The sequence below is a fragment of the Fundulus heteroclitus genome, chromosome 17 (genome assembly GCF_011125445.2).
Source record: "Fundulus heteroclitus isolate FHET01 chromosome 17, MU-UCD_Fhet_4.1, whole genome shotgun sequence".
Lineage (NCBI taxonomy): Eukaryota > Metazoa > Chordata > Actinopteri > Cyprinodontiformes > Fundulidae > Fundulus > Fundulus heteroclitus.
The window spans coordinates 11,172,932-11,195,949 of NC_046377.1; the positions used below are offsets into that span (position 1 = coordinate 11,172,932).

At 38.7% G+C, this 23,018-nt stretch overlaps 1 long non-coding RNA gene across 1 annotated transcript in view; it reads left to right on the forward strand.

The window, feature by feature from the left end:
* Nucleotides 1–12,675: 12,675 nt before the first annotated feature.
* LOC110366778 overlaps nt 12,676–23,018 on the forward strand; it is a 67,256-nt gene continuing 56,913 nt past the window's right edge. The window contains exons 1-2 of the long non-coding RNA XR_004933113.1: nt 12,676–12,817; nt 22,859–22,932. This is a non-coding gene — a long non-coding RNA (uncharacterized LOC110366778). The remainder of the gene's footprint in view (nt 12,818–22,858; nt 22,933–23,018) is intronic.

Sequence of the window (23,018 nt, forward strand, 5' to 3'; positions counted from 1 at the left end):
CATAACCCTCGCCCTCCTCCCCTGAAGTTTCATTTTAATCACAGCTCTAAATCTGCGACGGGTCCAGGGGCGGCTGACCCCGCTTCCTGACCTTCCTGCTGGGGGGAGGGCGGGCCGCATCACAGCTGCGGGGGAAAATCGATAGAGAATTAGATGATTCACACGTCAGGCTGCTGCCGCTCGTTGATCACACTGGAAGGAAGGCGGCTGACTGTAATCCCATTCAGCGGTGATTAATGCCGTAAAATGATTATCTGTAACACCCCGATCCGTCACCCTCCTCTGGGGCACATTCCCCGCTTCTTCAAAATAATACAATTGTATCTACAGAATATAGGGTTGCACGAAAGTTATGTCCTATAACACGCAGCGACAAAGAACCAGGCTCTGAAAGTCATACAAAATCAATAAAATAACAGATGTTAAGCTTAATGTTCTAACAATCCTCTTTTGAGCACAAATTAATCAGGGGCTGGCACATTGCCTTGCAACAGCATTCATTTCACTTTCACTTTTGAAAACAAAAAAAATATATACTGTATAATTTAAATCCAGCTACCTTTAGAAGCAGCCAGAGGGCTCATGGAAACTCTGGAGGAGCTAAAGAGATCAGCAGCTCAGGTATCAGAATTAAAGCTATTAAAAGCTTTAATTCTGTAAAAACTTGGTGTTTACTGGCCAAATTGGCTGTTGTCACATACACTCTTGTTACCAGTCCTCTATAAGGGAAATTACATAATAAGAGGGAGGGGGAAGAATCCGGATAAAATGCAATACAAAAGAAGAACAAAATCAATCAATCTATCTATCTATCTATCTATCTATCTATCTATCTATCTATCTATCTATCTATCTATCTATCTATCTATCTATCTATCTATCTATCGTTCGATAATGTGGGTAAGAATTAACTTTTCTTAACTTCTTGCTTTGTAATTTGTTAATTTATTTGTGTTTGTTTGTTAAATAATTTATTTTCTTATTTCTTTTCGGTGTTTTTTCTTCCAATTCACAGCATAATATGATTTTTCTTTAGATGACTGGTGGCTTTCCTGATGCTCAGTCGGGTTTTTAAGGTAACAGGAATGTTTTCCACAACAGACAATGGCCCTGATTAAGAACAAGTTTGGTTACAGCACCTTTTTTTTTTTTTTTTTTTTTTTACTTTAATTAATTTTATATCAATTTAATTGTACATTACACAAACGAGGTATTTGGACACTTTTTAACAGAGACCTTTTTTATTGAAAGCAGGTAACTTCAAGCGTAAAGGTAAAAAAAAATCTCTCAGAGGCTGATGAACGACGTGCTCTAATGGTGCTAAAATTTCCCGAAGCAATGAATGCACCACGTGGAAAGGCGCTGCCTTGATTAGGCTGACGAGCGTCACCTGTGGACTTGGTTTATGGCGCAGAAACAAGGCAACAGAGCTTTTAGGCGGAGGCGAAAAACACTCCAATGAAACAAGCAAATGGGTATATTAAGAAATACACACCTTTTTTTTTTACTTTTTTTTTTAAATTAAACTAAACTAAAACCGGACGCTGGGTGGCGCTGTTTGGGACAACCAGATGAGGAGCCGCTTCCTGGAGACCTCCTCATCCATGTTAGAAGGGCAGGTGAGCTAACCATACCTTTATGTTTTATTTTTTCTTTATCTGCTAAAACTGCTCCCAGTAGCTGCTGTTTTCCCAACATTAAAGTTTAGCTTTACTGCCTTAAAGGCCAAATATGCTCAATTAAAAACAGAAATGTGTTGGGGATTTTTCCAGGGATGGAAGAACATCAAAATGTTGTTGCAACCCTGCTTTGGGGGTTCCTGCAGCTTTCTCTAGACATATTCTGAGCAAAAATCTCTCTTTCTGTTTTGTGGTGTCTTCTTAGGTGTTCTTCAATTGAGTTTGTGTGAATTATGCAATGTTCTGGCCAGAAGGAAACTTTTGTCCCTGTTTTTGTAGCTTTCAGTAGAAGAACCAATTTCTCAGTTCCTGCAGCGTACGTATTGACCTTTTACTCTACGTCTGCTAGTTCTCATACGTATACCTGAAGCATCAAAAGGGCACCACTGTGAGAACATATTCACAATTATGCAAATAGCTTTTGTTGGTTGGTCACGCAAAGTTCTAATACAAAACATTGGAGTTGGTGTGTAATGTGAATTTTCAGGGGCCACAGATTGCTGGCAGACTTGACATTACTCCTGATTTTCCTCTGGATAAAAGTCGTATTTAATGTTGTGAAAAATATTTACCAAGCCCTTTAAAAGTGGCTGCTTCACTCTTGTCAGGCATCTGTCTGTCTGTAATTTAGGTACTTGTAATTTTGTTTTCAAGTGGCGCGCCTCATGACAGGGTACAGCCTCTCAACAGGATTTCAGTTTGGACTTTGAATAGGCCACTACAAACCCATTTTGGGGTTTTTACTGGCCAATATGCAACTGTTGGCCAAAAAGTCTCCCTCAGGTTTTTACTTTGGGGAATTTATTGTTCCAACAACAGCAAGTTGGACAGGTCTTGAAGCCGCCCCAGACCAAAGCACTATACCACCATGTTTGCCATGCCTTTTTACTGAAATGCTCTAAGTTTTACACATAATGTTGCAGGATGCATAGCTCCCAAAACCCCTCATTATTCCAAAGAACATTTCCCATGAATCCTATGATTTTTTTTTTTTTTTTTTTTAGCAAGTTGGGACTTTGCAGTGAATTTGGCCTTTTAGGTCACCCATGGAAACTCCTCTGGTCAGTCTCTTACTGTTAAATGATGAACACTGATTTTAACTCAGGCAAGTGTTGAGGAAAATAAATATTTTTTTAGTCGGGGTTGCTGAGGAATGCAGAGTGTTGACTGTCTCTCCCTGTTGCTGGGTAGAATAACACATGAAGTTTTATTGCAGGGGGGGTAGGTCAGAAAAGGAAAGTTTCTTTGATCGAACAGATCATCTCTCCTCCTGAAAGATATGGGAGGGGAGTCAGCCTTTTAAAAATGTGTTCAGCATTGTGAAAAAGCAGACAGAATCCTACATCGCCATTAGGTCAGCTTGTACTGAATACAACAAATGGTAATGTAATACTCTGTCTCCATTTGGAATTCCTAATTAATTAAATATGCATATTACAATGTTTACCTCTTGATCAATGTTTTCTCATTTACTGCCAAATCTTAAACCGGGCCTTCAGAGATATGCAGGAGCAGGCCGGTATAAATATCTAATACAAGTAATGCCTGCAGGGCTTTAGATGTTCTCTCTGCCCTCCTGGATGACACATTATTTTACACTTGGAGTAATTTGGTTGGTCGGCCACTCCTGGGAAGCGTTATTATTCTTCCGTGCTTTTCTATGCTGTTTATGGATAATGGCTTTAACTGTGGTTTGCTGGCGTCCCCAAGACCTTTTTGAAATGGCTTTTTAACACTTTCAAAGTTGAGGATTATCAACGACTTTTTCATCTGTTGCTGAACTTCTTTAAGATAAGGGCAGGAGTCCCTGCTTTTTCAGATCTTTTAGCCTACTTCATGTTGTCATACAGGTTCTATTTCAGTGATTTGATTGTACAGGTCAGGCAGTTATCAGGCCTGGGTGTGGGTTCTGAAATTAAACTAGTTATTTTTTTCATTATTAAGTTAAGACAATGACATTTTCACATGGGGTACCTTCAGTTTGGGTAGCTTGATCCCTAATGCCCTGTACACACTGTCAGATTTTTCAGCCATCGCTAGCAAAAGACGAGGACTGTGGGAAAATCATGGCGGAATCTTTGGTCATGGCTCTAAATCTAAACAAGATGACCTGCGATCAATATCTGCTCCTACGCCCTGCGTCTAATCAGAGCTGCTTGACCGGGCCGCAGTAACACCATATGAGAGGCTATGCAGGTTATGTGCTGCCCCACAAATAAAAAAATAACTGAATAAGTTTTTGTTTTGTGAATCAATTCTTGTTGGAGATAACCTGCCCTGTTTGCTCAGATCAGAAGAGTTTTTTTTTTTTTTTTTTTTTTTTTTTTTTTTGTAAATTGGAGCAAACAGGCTGCTTAATGAAGTATTGTGCATCTTCATCAGCTGTGTGTATGTCGGATTGCACGCCAGGCACAAACCGGTGGCCGCCTTCATTATTGTTCTTATTGTGGTAGTCTAGACCAAGAATGATAAATAATTTGCATTTTTTTCTTCCTTTTGGATTTTTTTTTCTTGCGCCTACAAAGGACTTTGATGGTGCTGAACTGGAACATTTTGCTGAACAAACATATTTCTAAAAATAATTTATGAAAGGACATTGGCATTTGATTACACTGATTCATTCAAAGAAAACTCTTTAATGTATTACTGGACTAGTTTTTTATTAAACTCAAATAATTGTCTTGTTTTGAATGGTTTTGGGACTGAAGAGAAGAACATGCGTCTGAACAGCGGATCTTTTTTATGATGAATCCAGCAGATGCTGTGGACGGATGACAAACGCTGATGAAGTTGCTTATTGTTGTGCGTCGTAAGCAATTTAGTACTAAACGGTGATCGTACAATGTGCACACTTTAAACCTGACCTCGTACCAAAAGCAAGGCAAGCTTTTGTTCAGCTCATTTCAGTAACAAGACAATTCAAAATGCTGTACACGAACAGAACAAAGAAAAGAAAACATTAGAGGAAAGCACATTACAGTCGAATAGTAGCAGCAGGTCAAGATACGACAAGTTGGATTACAAACTTCAACATCAACATTCAAAGGCAACTCTAAATACGTTTTGTTGGTTTTTTTTTTTTTACCTTACTTTAAAGGAACCTGGGATTTCAGCACTTCTACAGTCTTATGGGAGTTTTTTTCCAGATAAGTAGAGCATAGGAACTAAATTCTGCTTCTACCTGTTTGGTTCTGGGTATATAGAGTAAACTTGAGCCAGAAGACCTTAGTGGTCTGGAGGGTTGATACACTGATAACAAATCTGTGATGTATTTAGGTGCTAAGCCATTCAGGGATTTATAAACTAACAGAAGTATTTTAAAGTGTATTCTCTGAGATACAGGGAGCCAGTGTAAGGACTTTAGAACTGGGGTTATGTGCTCTACTTTCTTAGTCTTAGTGAGGATGCGGGCAGCAGCGTTCTGGATCAGCTGCAGCGTTCTGATCCACTTTTTAGGCAGACCTGTGAAAACACCGTTGCAGTAATCAATTCTACTAAAAATAAATGCATGGATTAGTTTTTCCAGATTCTGCTGAGACATCAGTCCTTTAATCCTGGAAATGCTCCTCAGATGTTACAAGGCTGACTTTGTAATTGTGTGTAGATGCTTTTGGAGGTTCAGGTCTGAGTCCATCACTACACCCACATTTCAGGCCTGATCAGTGGTTCCTAGCTGAAGCGACTGAACCTGTGTGCTAACTCTTGATCGCTCCTCTTTTGGTCCGGAAATTATTACTTCAGTTTTGTTTTTTATTCAGTTGAAGAAAAGTTTGGCCTATCTGTGCATTGATCTCTTCTAAGTATTTACTCAGCGCTTGAATGGATTCATAGTCATCTGGTGATGTAGAACTGTGCATCGTCTGCATAGGTATGGGAACTTGTTGTTTTTTATGATCTGAGCTAAAGGGAACATGTAGATATTGAAGGGCACCCAAGATGGACTCTTAGGGAAGAGCTGCATGTGATTTTGTGGTCTCTGATGTAAAGTTACCTACTGACACAAAAGTTCCTGTCCTTTAAGTAGGATTTAACGAATATTAAATCCATATCGACCAATGTGTTATGGAATAGTCTCATAAGATCACTGAAGTCGCACAATGTAAGAAGGGCATTAGTAAATGTAAGATTTATTTAAAAATGTTTTATTTCTATCTCTTTATCTGTTGAAATGTTGACATTAAATGTTTAATTGAAATGAATGATTACATAGAAAAAAATACATTTGTATTCAAGCAAATACTCCTTTCATCCCACTGTATTCCCTTCAATGTCTACCAACTAATAAGTGATAAATTACAAATTGGGGCACTGAAAAGTTTTATAAGTTGTGGTTTGGAGTCAAAAACATTATTTATAATATTAAACACTATCACTTAAACTGGCATATAAGTTGGGTTTCCGTCAAGATTTCTGATGCGCATTAGAGGGGCTTAATGCAAATGACAAATTTGGTCTTGCCAATTCTTTAAAGACTGAGTCCAAACTGTAATATATTAGAGAGTAAAGAAATGAGGTGTCATTGGGCTGTTGCATAGTTGGCACTGTTGCTTCAAAGTTTAGTTAACTTACAACTCTACCTTCAGGCCCACACATTTAAAGTGCATAAAAACTTAGAAAACGGGCCCTCTGGAGATAAAAACAGCGTACTCCTTGGTGAATGTTCACCAACTTTAATGCTTTAGCTTGTTGATATGAACTCCCTGGTTGTAATAATCAGTGATAACTATGAGCCAATAAGGTGGTTTCAAAAAGACACTGATTACGCGCTTCTACAGTAGTGTTAATAACTGATAAGAGCCTTTTAATGAGATTATTTGAATGTCAAGGTGACTTGGATGAAGTTACTATCAGGATATGCAATATATGACCACCACTTGGAGAAGTAAAGAGCTATTTATGCAGCCATAGCCTCACATGCCAGACTATATGTATCATAGTTTTAGTTCCTGCCTTAGCATTAGTCTTTTACAGCCTGGTTTAGGTTATCTTAAGATTTGTTTGATGCTTTGATTGCTTTGAACGATGCTTTGATTATTGTTAGAGCTTTGAACAGCTTTGAAAAATGTAAAGAGACCTCAATTCATAAATTCAAGGAACTGCGTGGGGTATACCATTCATCTGTTTAACTATAAACCAAATTAAAATAGACTAAAGCATAGAGATGTTCATATTTGAATTTGGTAAGGCTGTTATTTTCGTCACTTTATGAGCATCCTTTAGCTGAAATTCCTCCCTTAGCATCTTCATTTAGTAGAAATCCACATTAGTGTGTCCAGGAGACTGAAACTGTATTCAGAGCAGACTAGCCATCTTATAACCACCTTAATCTCAAATGTCATACTGGTTCATGCAAATGCTCATTTCATGAAACTTTTAATGGTTATGATGTTTGCACTGGGCAGTTATCGAGGTATGAGGCAGTGGGCCACTATTGATATTCCTGTATCAAACATACTGAGAATAGAAACATGTAAAGCCTTTCTGGTCAGAGTACAAGCGAGTTGCAGATTTGGGGTTACATGTTGCATTATAGGTAGGTTATTTTTTGTGGGCAACCAAAAAACATTTAAAGATTGCGGAGAGCATCAAAAGAAGTCTCTTAGAGACACTGACTGTCAAATGACACCATCTGTCTTAAGCTGGGACAGTAACGTTAAGCTTAGTTAAATGCTCAAAGCTGATTTGGTTGGAGACACGAGCCGCACTAGGACTGAGAGAGCAAGTTAGGAGAGGCGGTGGGGAAAACGGAGAGTAACTATGAGGTGAAGGAGATACAGGTATTTTCTTCAGTGAGGGGTGAAGGGGCTGGAAGCAGGTTAGGCTTACCGTAGCCGTCTCGTCACCCAAAGCACCTCTGAAGCACCGTATGGGTTGACGGTATCGAGATGTCTCAGGGCACAGGGATATGTGCTGACAGCACATCCCACCAGACCCCTTGCAATCATGTTTTTAGACCACCATTAATTCCTTTAAAGTCCATATTAGAGCAATTGAACATGGCACAAAGTGCACCTGTATTAAGGCTTAAAGCCTTATGTTCACGTCTGCTACCTGCACTCCACAAATTACAGTGACAGCAGGGTTTGTTTGGTAGCCAAAATGTTCAAAGTCGTATGACTCGCGCAAATGCAATGCGCAATTCGCTTATTGTCGTGTGGGGATGGGGAGAACCCAAACATAGGCAAGAGAAAGGCAGAATGGTGGAAAAAAGAAATCAACAGGGGGCGAAACCGGGAGGAACATAAAGGGTTAAACGGGACCATCTGACTGAAAGAGCTCATGGAGTATATGTGCACTAAGGAGGCAGGCTAACTGTGTGCAAAGATCAGGCAAGATTCTTAAATGTGGTACATAACCTAAGTTAGGAAAAAAGTAATGCCAAAATAACAATAACGAATACATTGAACCACGATAAAGCTGTGATAAAACTGTGATAAAACAAAAATCAAAAGAATCAACTAAATGTAATCTCAATAGACCACAAACTAAACAGGAATGATCTGATGACAAAGATGATGAAGAAATCTGTCATTGCAATCCTATATTTCAACAAAATTCCTCTTCTGCTTGCACCCCATCAGCCTTTAGGAGCAGTGGACCACTTTTACATCACCCGGGGAGCAATCTGGGGTTAAAGGTCTTGCTCAGGGACCCATAGGGGTGTTCTGCTGGCGTAGTATACTTGCAGCCTCCTCAGAAAACAAGTGCACTGCTCTAACCACTAGGCCACCACTCCCCTCCCCTAAACCCTAAAGTAGTAATCAGAATACAAAACAAAGGAATACACTGAAATCCACAACATAAAAACAAAGTGGCTGTCTAACATTGTAGTTCCTAGGTTTATGACAATGCCCCATAAAGCCCTTGGAAGGTGAGTCTCTAGGGAGTTGCATGGCCCACCCCCCAAACTCCTTCCAAGGCTCCTCTTATTGGGTCCATGGCAGTAACTGTCTGATATAAAACCTATAGTGATGTACAAGTTGAAATTGTTGACTTGTCTGTTCCGTTTTTGGCTCTTTTAGGCCCATTGTTAGCCTTGTTTGGATGTATACTAAATTTAGATGTCAGGAGTTATCCACTGTAGGAAAGATTTTTTTTTTTTCTCTCCAAGTGAGATTCTGGTAAAATATTTTAAGTTCCACTTCAGACTGCTTGCTAGCACAAGGTAGGTTTCCCCCTTTTTTTTTTTTAGTGAGGTCCTAAGTAGACGGCCCTGCAGCAGAGCCACAGTTTGTCTGCACAGAGATGTTGGCTAGCAATACTACTCTCATGTCCAGCTAGATTGGTCTGGTGGTTATGGAAGAAATCAAAAGCAAAAGAACAGCCATATCCTAGCTGTAGGTAGAGTAGAAGAAGAAATGTCTGCTTAAAAGGCAGGTTTCAATAAATGGACCCCAAACACTAATAACTGATCATCAATTATGTTCCAGACGAGCAAGATTCGCACAATGGAGTAAAACCAAGAACTGCAGAGGAACAGTAGCATGTTGTCCAATCTGGACCACCTGGGTTGGGCTAGCTGTTCAGTTGTTGGCCAGCTCCATGCAACACAGGTGAAGGAGTGTTCACAAACATTGGTTAAACCAAATTGTCATTTATTTTCAGGAAAGTAAAAAATTTAACATTTACTGTATAAACTGAAAAAAGATGCTCAGTTTGTGAAGCCTTATATATATATATATATATATATATTTTTATTTTGTGTTGACATGTTTAACATTCAATGCATGTTAGAATGATCCTCACTTTTTTAACTATCATTTTTTAACATATACTCCTGTTATTCTGTTACCTACTTTGAGCAGTTAAAGATATTAGGATTGTGCTTCAGTTCACTTTCATACACTTTCATTAAGTCTGTGGTCTAGTAGACCTGATAAGTCGTTGATTTCCATTGAATGATGGCGTTACAAGAAAAGTTAGGGGGCTCAAAGTTGGTTAGATTAATGATCGATTTAAAAATTTGCAAAACATTTATTAAACATCCATCAAGAAGACTGATGGACCAACCAACAGATAGGCTCACTCTGCATAGCCATGCTGATGGCTAAAACACTAAAGGAGAATGGTTTATTTATAATGCCTCCTAAATGTTGTGCCTAATGTTATCTCTGCATTCAAAGCTGTTTGCGCCATCTCACCGGCATCATGCAGCAAACCCATGCTGAGCACCACTCGCATTAAAATTCAGATTGATCAACTCTCCGATAATTCGTTTCTGTTCTGGTGGGAGCGTCGTCACAAAGCACAAGTGGCCATCTAGTTATTTGATGAGCACCATAATTATTTTAGCCATATGCCAAGGCTTTCCACAGCACCTGATCCAATCCAGACACCAGCCAGGGATGGACCTGAGCCGATCGCGCGGTTTGCAGCTGACAAACCATCTTTATTGACATTCTCTCTTTTCACTGTTTGCTTCTTTATCTCACTGTTTTCTTTAATCCTCCTCAACTTGGCTATTCCATTCGTGCCCACCCCACAGACCCCCACCCTAACTCACAATTTTCTCTCACCCTCAACCCCCACCCCGTTCACTTGATTATGTCGAGCCAGTCAGGGAAAGTGTCACTATGGAAACAGGGGCAGAGGCAGTGTCTGTGGAAGCAAAGGAGGGGGAGAAAGAGATGGAGAAAGAACGAGAGCTGGCCGGTTCGGAGGAATCCAGGGGTGGTCATCTGCTGCAGAGCTAATATTTTTGGGGGTTTTTTTATTCAAAGAAAATAAAGGTAATTTGTTGTTCAGGAAGAAGTGGAAACTGCAGGTGCACCGCTGTGTGGTATATTCATATCCTGTGCACCTTACTGTGCTATAAGTGCTGCTTTTGTTTCTGTAGGTAATGCTGCACTCTCTCTCCAGCCGTTTTCTTCCCAATTGGCACGCTGTCTTCTGGATTATAAGAAACTCTTTTCATTATGCCCTGCAAGTAAAAAAAAAAAAAAAACCTCTGTTTTAGACCTTTTATAAAAGATAATTTATATATAAATATTAAGGTGATGCTTGCCTTCTCTTTTTTTAAGACACAAAATCTGAAATGCTAATTTAACAAAATGTTATTTTACCAGAAATCTTAATCTTTTGCAGTTGCAGCCTCTTGATATGTTCTTTGCTATCTGGGATTGCAGGCTATTAACCACAAGTTAAGACATTTTATGGGTAACATAGAAAAGGAACACAAATATATGATGCAATTCCTTTTTTTTCACAACAGGAAAGTAATACTTATTCTTTTTGCTGCTGAAATATATAAAATGTTTATTATATCATCATAGTTGTTTTAATAACGTGGTATTAAGCAATTTCATCTAACCAACCCCACCCGCTAAATTTCAAAGCACATTTTATCAATATACTTTTTTGCATTAAAATGTATCTTTTCCCATTTGTTCATTATGTTGTAGCAAACGTCTGAAAAAGTTGATTTCAGATAACTATACAGGCTCACCAGCAGATATGACGGCTTCTGCTTGTGACATGTGGTTTTATAAAAGCAGTACCCTAAGTGTGAAGGCTGGTGCTCCATTAGTTTCCACGCCACGGCTATCCTTGTTTTCCAAGACCGGTGTCATGTTGGACTACAAACTTCATACAATGTTCATCACATGAAAAGAACTTTAGACTGTGGGACTGGTATGATGGCAAATTGTATTAAATGCATATGTGGCAACACCAATGACTGTTTCATGCCTCATATCAGCCATTTAAAGCACAATATACCTTTTAACTGAGCATTAAATCTTGCTCAGTCCTGTATTTACCAATTTAAAAATACCTTCTTAAACCTCGGGTTGTGCTCTGACCTGATTTATTTATTTATTTGTTTTTGGTACTTGGGTAGTTTCTTTTAACACAGTTGGTAGAATAAGAATGATGGGCTGAGCTTCTTTAGTTTCCACACAGACTGCAAGCAGAACAATTTCCAAAACCGATAAATATGTCTTGTGTAGTATTCTCCTTTCAGCCAGCTGATAGGCAGTGCATAGAAAAAGGTGAGAGAGGGGCAGTGTTTTATTCATCTGGAGAAAACTCCCAGTGCTTTCTTTGGCGTCTCATTTAAACACTTTGAGCTGTAGGGCTTGCATAATGGAACATTTGAGCTGTTTCAAAGCCTTAAAATTGACCTGTAGGGCTTTGGAGTTTAATATTTAGTTATTTCTGAGTTTGGATATATTCTTTTTCCTGGGTTAAGTTGCAGCATTTTCTTGTCCTTTTCCCCACACTACCTGGAATTACACTTCCAACTAGCTGCAGGGAAATCGGTTAATTTAACTTACCTGGTTCTATGTCACTAATAACCCTCTGCAACATTCAGGTCTTCAGCTTTCAGTCATCTATTGCCCAGGCTGTCCTCCATTATCTCTTGTTTTTTTTTTTTTCCATGTGCTCCAGTTTCTGTTGTTTCCTTCTGCCTTTGAAGTTTATTTATGCATCTTGTTGTCATAGCTTCAAATCAGTCCTCTATAATTCATGAAGGAATGCTTTACGACTGGTAACCTGTCAGTAGATGTCACTGACATTTTTTTACATGAATATTTTTGGAATCGCAGAATTAAGCTTTCCTCCAAGTAAAAAAAAGGGACGTGTTGTAGCCTTCTTTAAACCAGCTGAATGTCAGTGTGCAGCAACAGGTCAAAAGGACTTTAATCTGTGGGAGCGTAATGCTGAAAAAAAGTTAGTTGCTTAATTAACATTAAAGTCCCAAAACTGAATTAAAACTACAATTTCAGCTAATTGCATTCTTTGAGGAAAATCAACAAAATCCCAGATTTTTGTATGCCATCCAGGCTAGATTTTGATTTGAAATCACTGAATAAAGGAAGATAAAATGCTCATTTGGCAGCTGGAGACAGCACATTTTACAGGAGGAGTGGTAATGTAATTAAGACTATTTGATTTGTCACCATCAAGTTTGTGGCGCAGGAGAGAGACTGGAAGGGAGCAGGTTAGAAAAAAGGGGAGGAGTAGAAGTGGAGGGCGAAAGAGGGGGAGGCAGTGAGGTATGATAGTGAGAGGGGCTGAGACGGTAGCAGAAGAGCCAGAGCCAGAGAAGGAGCAACTGTCTTCATTCTGGGGCAGACGCAGAGAGAAGGTGGCAGCTCAGCCTCCGCTGTCCTGAAGTCAAGCCCATCCACTACGAGGTACGTTACCTCTTCACTTCTCTTCTAGTGCCTCCTTCTTCCCCCACTCATCTTTATGAAGACGCTGCCGCTGAGTGTTAAGCTGTGTGTCTTTGCAAAGATCCTGGCGAGTTCACGGCTTTTCCAGTAGCACTGTCAGGCTCTCCCCTTTTCTTTTTTCTGTGTGTATGAGTGAGTAGATAGGGGGGGGAGAAATAATAGGGTCTTGTTTGTCAAAATGTCAGCAGCTGTTCTGCTCAGACACTTTCTTTGACATTTAAGGACGGGTAACGTTCCATGCAATCATAGTCGTTGTCATCTCACTGTGACCTGTTGTTACTAGAGTTGATCTTTTCACAAACTTGACCTTAAAGTTTTTTTTTTTTTCTATCAATCTTTTTTTGTTCCATTTGTACCGTCAAATAATTGAACCAAACTTTCACCTTTTTTTTTTCTAAATTATTGATATCAATACTTTTTTTTCTTTGTAGTTTTCTTGGAGCAAGTATGCTGTTTCGTAATGTGACAACCTGAGAACCCACACTTTATCTAATGAACTCTTCGCTAACGGGTTGGTACTGTGACCCTGGCTTCGCCGAGTATCTGTCAGCAGCTCTCTTCATTAGTGCCATTAAGGGCAGTTTAATGTTATAACGCACACTGGCCATATTGATCGACAAACCTGTTCCCAAGGGGGCCGTAGCCGAGACAAGCTCTAACTGTTTTATACTCTCAGTAGATGCCATTTCAAAGGGAGACCTATTGAACGTTATAGTGCGGGGTCCGTCTTTGTGCAGATGTCATACTAATGAGACAGTTTTTCGACCTGCACTGCAGAAAATGTTTAACAATGCAAAATTGGAAATGTTCTGTGAAAACTAAGTTGGAGTAAATTAGTTTGGGTAGAGCTGCACAGCATTTTAAACCACAATGGTTATTTCAATATCAATGTGTGCAAAACTGCAGATGCCTGGGATGCAAAATGAATTTGCTAATGCCATCCTACAAGGCAATAATATATTCGACCAGTTGCATGGTATTTCCGTACCCTTTATTACTGCAGCTGGTATAGATTCTAGTGACTGAGAATTTCAGGTGTAGTGGGGGGTTTGGGGTTCTTATCCATCTTCATGATGGAAATGGAAGACCAAAGAAAATGTAACAGCAAACAACATTGTCATTGCAATATTCAGGACTGATATTGCCATTGCATGTCTTCCTAATGCCATGCAGCCCTATGTTTGTCTGTGACAGATTGTTAGAAAGCCAGAGGTAGTGTCCTTTAATGGTCAACAGGAAAGAACTATTACAGGTTTAACCCTTAAAGATTCAAACAAATGTCTTAATCCAAATTTATTCCAATGTGTTGGTTATTTGTGGTTTAATGGTAAATTATTGCGTAAATTGTCAGGATTATCAGTCCCACTACAGAAATCTTAGTGATTTGTGGGGCTGTTTCCAGCTTTCTTTGTGCTTACTGCATAATGCAGTAACGTTGTATTGCCACCTGTTAAAAAAATGGTTTCATTAGTAATTTACATATAAGTGACATTATTTTATTAACCAAACACATTTAGGTCTGTTTTTGCACTTGGAAAGACTAATGTGGAGATTATTTCGCTATCGGTCATTTTTACTTCAGTAACGTGAAGAAATAAACTGTAAGCAAATGGTAAAAGGTGATGTAACACTGGTGGTTCTTGCATAAATGCTACCCTTGGTGAGCTTCACCATCTGTGGTATTTATGCATGCAAGAATAAATTTCTTGTGCCATTGCAATGAGGATTTCATAAGCCATGTCTGTAATCAATTTAGAAAGCTTTTATTCTAGGTTTTACATACCCATATAGAGATTTTTTTTGTTTGTTTGTTTCAAAAGTACCTTTGATACTTTTTGGGTAATTTAAGGCAAAGGTTTTCTAAATATGTCGAGCAGTTAAAGAGTCTAGTTTAGTATTTTGTGTTGATTCATCTGGTCTAAGTTGCTGTAGACTTTGAACTAGAGCTCAAAGTCTACAGGTTCCTTACAAAAACAGTTAAGTAGCCCTTTTAGTTCAGAGCAGAATTTCAGCATAATCAATTAAAAGTGTTGCCCACTCATAAAAACTCAACAAACTTCTATCCTTTTCAAGCTTTCGTGCTGCCCCCAGTGAAAAGGCATGTGGCTCATATCAAAAATAATTACTGCCTATACTTTAAAAATCCTCTAAAACGTAATAAAATCAAGATTAGTCCCTGATTTGAATCAATCACCTACCAGCGTTATTGCACATTAACAACCTTCTGCTGAACTAATGAATTCCAGCCTGTAAACACTTTATGGCATTACATGCCATAAACTGACTGTGTGTGATAACCCAGGCTGAAGCAAGGCATCGTACAGTAGATGCATGTATTCATGTGCCTGTGGGCTGCAGCTGTGTATGTGTGGATGTGCGTATGGAGCAGCAAAGAAAGTATATGGAGATCAATGCAAGCAGATGTTCTCTCTGCACTTCAAACGCTCGCTCTGTTGTTGGCGCCGCAACGCTCCAACAGGCCTTGCGCAAGGGGGATCAAAGGCTAATGAGACAGCCATCGCACAAACGCACCCGGCAGACCCATGAATATTGATACGGCTCTGGAAAAGGGAGAGATGGAGGCGAGAGGTTTTCTTCGCTCGCTCGGCTGCAGATTAAAGTAGTCAAGGGTGGGAGGGGGTGCCACTGCATGTCAGAAGGACTTTGGGGTTGAAAGAGCAGCAGGGTATATGGTCAAGGGGTGCATAGTTTTTTATGAGAGCTCAGTCAGACTCATACAAGTGATTTAAAATGTCAGTTGGACTCTTTTTTTTAGCTTATTTCATTTATCAGTCAGCCCGAGATCAAAGTCTGACTCTTTTCCTTTTGATTGAGTGGATGATTGTCAGGTCAAATACTAAAATCTTTTTTTTTTCTTCTTCTTTAGGAATTAATTAAATGCATCCAAAACCAACATGTACTGTGAAGCTCTTCGGTGAACTGCCCGGTGGGTCTGGTTACTTCAAAGTGTCGGGGTAGATTAGTTATACAGAAGGAGAATGGGGGAAACCTTCCTGTTGGTTAATTCATGAATCAAAAGCACGACGGAGAATTATGAAAAATTATAAAGATAGAAAAAGGAAAACAAGAGCGGGGGGTTCTATGAAAGAATCTGCAGCATTTCTTCCTTGGGTTAAAGTTGTAAGGGGGGTAAGATCTAAAACAAAAAAGCTAGAAATCAGTATCTAACTGATTGGTGCTTCTCTATATTTAAGACAAAATTTTACCCCGCCCCAATAAAAGGCAGCTAAATGCAAAGCAAAAAACTAAACGCAACTTGATCTGCACATTTAAAGAGAAATGTCAAACCAGGCTTAAATACACTTTGTTTTGCAGGAAAAAAATTTCTGGATGCAACCAGTATGTTCTGATTCCTCAGCCATCAGAATGAAGGCTACTATTTTATATACAATGTTGTGTATGATTGCCTTAAGTTGACATGTTTCTCCACAAAACACTGCATTGTCTCGTCTTGCAGGTTGTTGCTTTGTCTAGCAGTGCAGGTAACCTCCTCAGTGTCCCTCACTGTGTTTGTCTTAGCGGGCCGCAAGAACATGAAATGTTAAATTTAGCTCCATCCCCTGCATTAAATCTGTCAGACACAGACAGGCTGCTTCCCCCTCTGGCTAAGCTTGTGAAAAATGATAACTAAAACGAGCTAAAGGTGACACCCTGGATTTCACCATCCACAGAACTAAAGGTACGGGAACGAAGGGATTGTTTTTTTGGGGGTGGAGTGTCATTTCAGCCCTTTCCTGCTTGTCAGTATGCTGGCAAAGAGACATTGGAAGGAGGAGAAGTAAGCGAGGCAGGCAGACAGGGTGAGGGAGACTGATTTTGCTAGAGGGCCATCTGAAGCTTGTGGGCGATGCTGCTTCCATCTCGACTTGGGGTTGTAAATCAAGCCTCCCCTCGGGGGCCTATCTTCCATTCTCAGACCTTCACAACAGCTTGTTCTCCAGCCTGTGACGAGAGGGGCTGTTGTCACAGCAGCCATCGATCGTGCGGGATGAGTTTGTCGGACCGGGGGATTTTACCATCCGAGCGTGGTCACTGAAGTGTCCCATCTTGTCTCCGTGTCTGCCTGTGGGCTGCACACTCTGCCGAATGCCAAGTCACCACAAGCTATTGTCAGCTGTGTCTCACCATCGCTTCAGACTAGAAAAAGATCCATCAACTAAAAAGAAAACAAAGGTTACAGGATTTTAGGTTGGTAAAGATTTTAAGTGTGAAGACGATATCTTCGTATATATTTTTTAAGAGGCAATACTAACTTACGCTGATCTATACCTTACACCCCATACGTGAAATTTAACTAAATATAAGTGACGCCATAATGTTTAGCTTTTTTGTTGTGCGATCCAAGCACATGAAATTCGCTCTACATGTTTTTTATGTACATTTTTGCAATTCATTGAGGCAAGTATCTCAGAACCTGCGTGGATTCAAGCTGTAGGATCTACATTTTCCCTGTTTATCCACCAAATCGTATGCATGTGTGGTTTTTGGTATTAAATAATGATTTTTTTTTTCAAAAGGTTACGTTGTACTTCTTTACTTTTTTAAGTCATGGGATGCCAGAGAAGGCACAGAAGTTTTCACTTGCTTTATAGAGCATTAAGTGATGAAGTGCTGCCCCTCCTGCACCTGTTGCTGGATATAGCCAATCAGAACCAGAAAGGCAGGTTCCCACAGTTTTAGCCCTGCTTGGAAGAACGACAAGTTGTTGACGTATTTGATCACAAACCAGACTGTCGTGATGAAATTAAGCAATCCCCACTTCTTTTCAGAGAAAAAGTGGCTGATCCTATTTGAACTGGTAACCTCATCCGAACTAAGGCTTACAGGCACATGAATATTGTTGAATAAACTAACTAGATATTATAATGAATGGTGTCAAAGATGGTGTCTCACTTGACATTGTAGGCAATACTGATTGAAAATCTTTAATATATTGCAATTACTAATGACTAGTGTTTATCATTAAAGCAAAATGCTGCATTGCACTAAGGTCTCTGCTACACAGCTGCCAGTTGAGACTCAGCTGAGAGTGCGCTTAAAAAAAAAAAAAAAGGTAAGGATCAAGTCCAGGATAGACTTGAGAGTGGCTGCTATGGACTGTAGACCTCAACCAGTAATGCTAATTTGAATATATTTCAAATGTTGCACAAACAACATAAAATGAAAACAGGTTAGAATTGGGGGTGGGGGGGTGGATGACAGTTTTCTGTCTGTAAGATCTTGTCTGTTGACAAGAGGCGGCTTATGGCATTTGAGCTAATGTTGACAATATAAAACGGCACTTTAAAAAGAAAAGGAATACAGCCACTTCATCTTTTTAAAACTCAATAAGCAACACTTAACTTTTGAAAGTCGGGTCTTTTTATAGATACTTTTTGTGCACAACGCTGTGGTGAAAAAGATTGTACCTCCTCTATATAATTTAAGGTGATTTCTTATTAAAGTGGGTCATAATTTCATCGAAATGCAACTCTTTTACAGGACCTTGTATAACCAGTCTTTTAAATTAGTTGAGACCAGAAATTGACATGCATTGTATAAAAATACCTTTCTTTTCTCAGTGTCTGACATTCAATCAGGTCAGTAAGAATTGCTAAAATGAATTTAATTTACTAAATACCTCAGGAAGGACTTAAAGGAGCCATCCCTGATCCTGCACAAATTCGAACCATGAGTGAGAACAGTTTGTTAGACCTGTAAGCCCCGCCCACATCTGTTTTTATTCATTTCTTTTCCCCATGACAAACCCTCCTTCTCTCCCTCTTGGGCTCTTCTCTCATACGACATACACAAGACTAAACGCACCTCAAGCTTGTGCACAATCCTCCGGAAAAAAACAAAGCTTCATTGAGGGACTTTGTTTTTAACCACAAATGACTACGTCGAGGGTAAATTATATTTTCTTATGTGAATGGTCAACACTTAGTTTCATATATTGGCATACCAAGCCATTTCTGTGATATACACAAAATGTATATAAGTGTACTGAAATAACCTAACTACTCTCCGCCCCTCGTTGTGCCACTGGCAGAGAAAGTCGTCCCCAGTTTGCTGCTTATACCTACAAAAAAGAAAAGCCTGGATTTGCTCGATCTCACAATCAATTAGTCAATTATTAGAAAATGGCGTCTTTTAACACATTGCGTAAAAGCAAGTTTTTGACCTAAACATACAATTTGAAAGGCAGTTCAAACAAATATTGAAACCTACAGAATTTGAAGGTTAAAGAAATCCGCTATCCTGACATACACCAAATAAAGCAAATTTTGGTGATCCTGACCTAAAACAAGAACAGCAGAGTCTGATTTAATGTCAGTGATGAATAAAGGGTCATCTGTATATGCTGAGAGTTTTATGGATTCAACTGTAAGTTCTGCAGTTTAGTAAAACATTTGACCAAATTTCCTTCAATTTAGAGCCCTAAACACAGCTGACTTGGTCCACAGATGCTGAATTTTGTTTTTCCAGCTTCTAATAGTTCAGTGCTGGAGAAATCTTGAGTTAAAGAATGAGTATTAGTAGGGGGAAAGAGAAATTTGACACAGTGCAATTTTGTTTTGCAATACTATCAAACTGTCGGGTTGAACAGAAAGGGCTTTCAAAGCAAAGCCAATTCTAAGAATTAAAATGTGGAAAAACTTTTTTTTTTTTTTTTTGTAAATTAAAATCTTAAAACCCAGTCAGGTGATGCAAAGATCAGAGTGCTCTGTTAGAGGCAACAACCATGTTTTAATGAGCAGCGGGGCCAGAAAATGTATTTAAATCAACTCGAGACCAAATTAAATTTTGAGTACTAGAACAAAGTTTTCCCACATGTCATGATGGATTCGCTCCAAAATCTAAGTGCTTTAAAACCAAGGGAATGTATTATTCCATTTTAAAAAGCCAATTAGCTGACACTTTCATGGAAATCAGACAGTATTTGATTTTCTGATGTCAATTTGAATTAAAGACTGAATAAATTACACACATTTGGCAGTACTAAAACTAAAGACATTGATTCCTTTGACATTTGTCAGGTGAATACTTAACAAGCTAAAATCCACAGAAAAATTATCTTTCATTAACCACCCGTGTTTTTCGCCAAAGTTAGTTTAAGAAGACAAATAAAGCTTCCCCCCCTAATTTTTGGCACAGAAAGCGGTCCTTTAAAGACGGGTTCAAAGTTTCCAGCGAAAACATCAAAAAGTGAACAAGAATTTTAAAGCTCAGTTTGAATTCACTGGACATTACATCAAAAATTTACTTAAACTGATATAACAAGTGATATTGCACCACAATGTCACCACCACTTCTACGTTTAGTTTTTTTTTCCTCCCCTGGCAATTTCAAAGCATTTCTTCATCTTGTTTCCTCGCCCTGAAACCCACAAGAGCACACCCACTCAACCTCCCGGCCTGCTGAGAGCACTTGAAAGCAATTTTCTTTTAATCAAGTTTACTATAAAGGGCCCTCTGATGCCAGCCTCAGCAACACCTCCATTTGTTTTGTTTTCCCCCCCCCAACTCCATCGCTGTGAATTATATTGATTTCTTTGAGCAGTGTAAAGCACTGTTTACTGAGAATTTGCTGTATTTATTGCTCTCTCCCCCCCCTGTGGAGGCCTTGTTTTTCAAATGCGTATATTCAAGAATCAAATTATCCTTTTCAACATTAATTATTCCTATTTTGAGTGATGAAATCTGTAAATTCTTTCCACGCACAGAAAATAAGGCTGCAAATTTTCTAATTTGCCTCATGATGTGCTGAAAACCCATATTTTCACTAACTACACATGAAAGAAAAGCAACAAGGTAAATGTTATCTTTGCTGGATACAGACGGGTACGAGTGAATTATCTGCAGAACATTTGTCATTTAAATTTCGCTTGGCCTAACAAATTATCATTACAGTGGCAGTCCCTTTTCCGACTTTAGTCACTGAAGTTGAGAAAAATCAGTGTTTGGAAAGAAAATTGGATCAACATAGAAAGAAATGGGCCTGAATGAGTAATTTTTAATTTTTCAAAGGAAAAACATTCAGTGATATCTACTCTGACACTTGAAATGGAGTCATTAGTAAACGGCTCTCTTGAAGTAAAAAGATGACTATACTAAAGGATAGATTAAATGTAGATTTTTTTTTTTTTTTTTTTTTTTTAATGCTTAGAATGAACCAACCACTCCAACTATTACACTGAAAGCTGACTTGAAATGGGACTACCTCCTGTTCTTTTGTGTTTCCCACTTTGAGGAGAAGTAAATGTAGTTCTGTTGCATCATATTTGTGTCCCAGTGAAGTAATGACTAAAGGTTCATAAGGACCTTGATCAACTTGAAGTATAAACTAAAAGATTTCCTAAGGGGGAAATTGAGATAGTGCCTGTCACTTCATGTAGTTCTGATTATTGCCGAAACTATGAAAAGTCTTCTTTTGTTAAATCTCTAAACGGTATAAACTAGCAATACAAAATCCTGATTTTAATGAGTGGTTTATTTCCATTAGATATGTGGAATCTGTGTTTAAGACTGAAGTGGATCTAAAAGTTATTTAGAAAGACAAAACACTGATAACTGGTTTATGTCCACAAGTGTTTTATAGGTTTGATTACTCCATTTTTCTTTCAAAAGACTGCACCTCTGATGTTTAACAGTATTTGCATAGTTTTTATGCAGTCACAAATTATTCCACTATCACTCCGCAGACCCATTGATAATCCATTTTAAGACCAATTCTCTGACTGAAGAGTATCTGCAAGTCTTATTTTAAAATTCAAAGTTAATCCCTCGTTGATCGCAATAATTGATCCATTGGGAAACCTAACATAGCCCTACCCTACACATATTGGACTGAATCTCTTATTTTGATGATTATCCATTCATTATTCAAGTGGACAGTCCAAAACTAATTATTATTGCTGATAATTTGAAAGCTAATCTTGTAATAGACCAGTTTTTTACTTTTTGGATGTTGTAGCAAATCCTGTTCTGATCACTGAACAGGATTTCAGTGATCATTAGGAATTTTAAAAATACTCCTTGCTACAATATACACTGCTCTCCACTGAGTGCCAAGGCTTGATGATTTATTTTGATAGGATTCTTATAACTGTCTCTAATTTATTGAACCATTCTAAATTTTTGCTAACTATTTTTTTAATCCATTCATTTCATCCTGAATTTTCCCACCGCGGGACAATGAAGGAATTCTTATCTTAATAACGCTCATTAAATTTCATTACCCTAATTGGGTAATGAAAATGGGCTTTACACCATTAACCAAACTACTATGGTGCCAGAATCTAACAAAATCTTATCAAGGAGCCTTGGTCCAGAAGGTTTAAATAAAAGAAATAAACTTGGTTGTGAACATTAATTCAGTAATAATGCTGGACAGTAGATATGGGTTCATATAAATAATCACTTCTCCCTCAATTTACCTCCTCCTTACATTTTTTTTTATTACTTTAGTAGGTTTAGAGATGCATGAAGCAAATGATTCGAACCCAAAATCTGTCAATTTTCCAATACTGTGAACGCACCACACCAAAAAGAACACAGGTCATGCTATCAACACTCTTCAGTGTGGTGGTTGTTACTGAGCAAAGAGGATTTGATGTATAAAAATAAAGTCAAAGAAGCTGACTTTACAGAAAGTAAACATTTAAGGCATGTCGGCTGTTTGACAGCCACCACGCTCTCACAGTGTGTTGTGGCATCTGCTCCTAAAATAACCACTCAGAGGAAGGTTGTATGAAAGTATTTTAATTATAGGACTTGGAGATGGGGATTCAGCTAAAATGTATATTAGCATATCAACTATTAGTTATTTTCTAATTGTTTTGTTTTGGAGACCCAAAGAATGTCATATTGAAGCCAAATGTGTAGAAACAGCCTGCATATATGATACATGGAGGGCTGTAGAAAGCTGAAATGGCCTCAGAAAATGAAAGAAAAACTCTTGGGTGTACTGACTATTCTTTGACTTTTGTTCTTCTTTCAGATCACAAGAACACGATGCACCAAATGTGTTTCCTTTGACTGAACCTGAAGAGACTGGCTGCCCAGAACACACAGGTGAGTCTCACTGTACTACATTTCCTCTCCTGCTAAAAATAGTCCAAGAGACAATGGAGTACATAGCCAAAAAGATCCAGTATTGT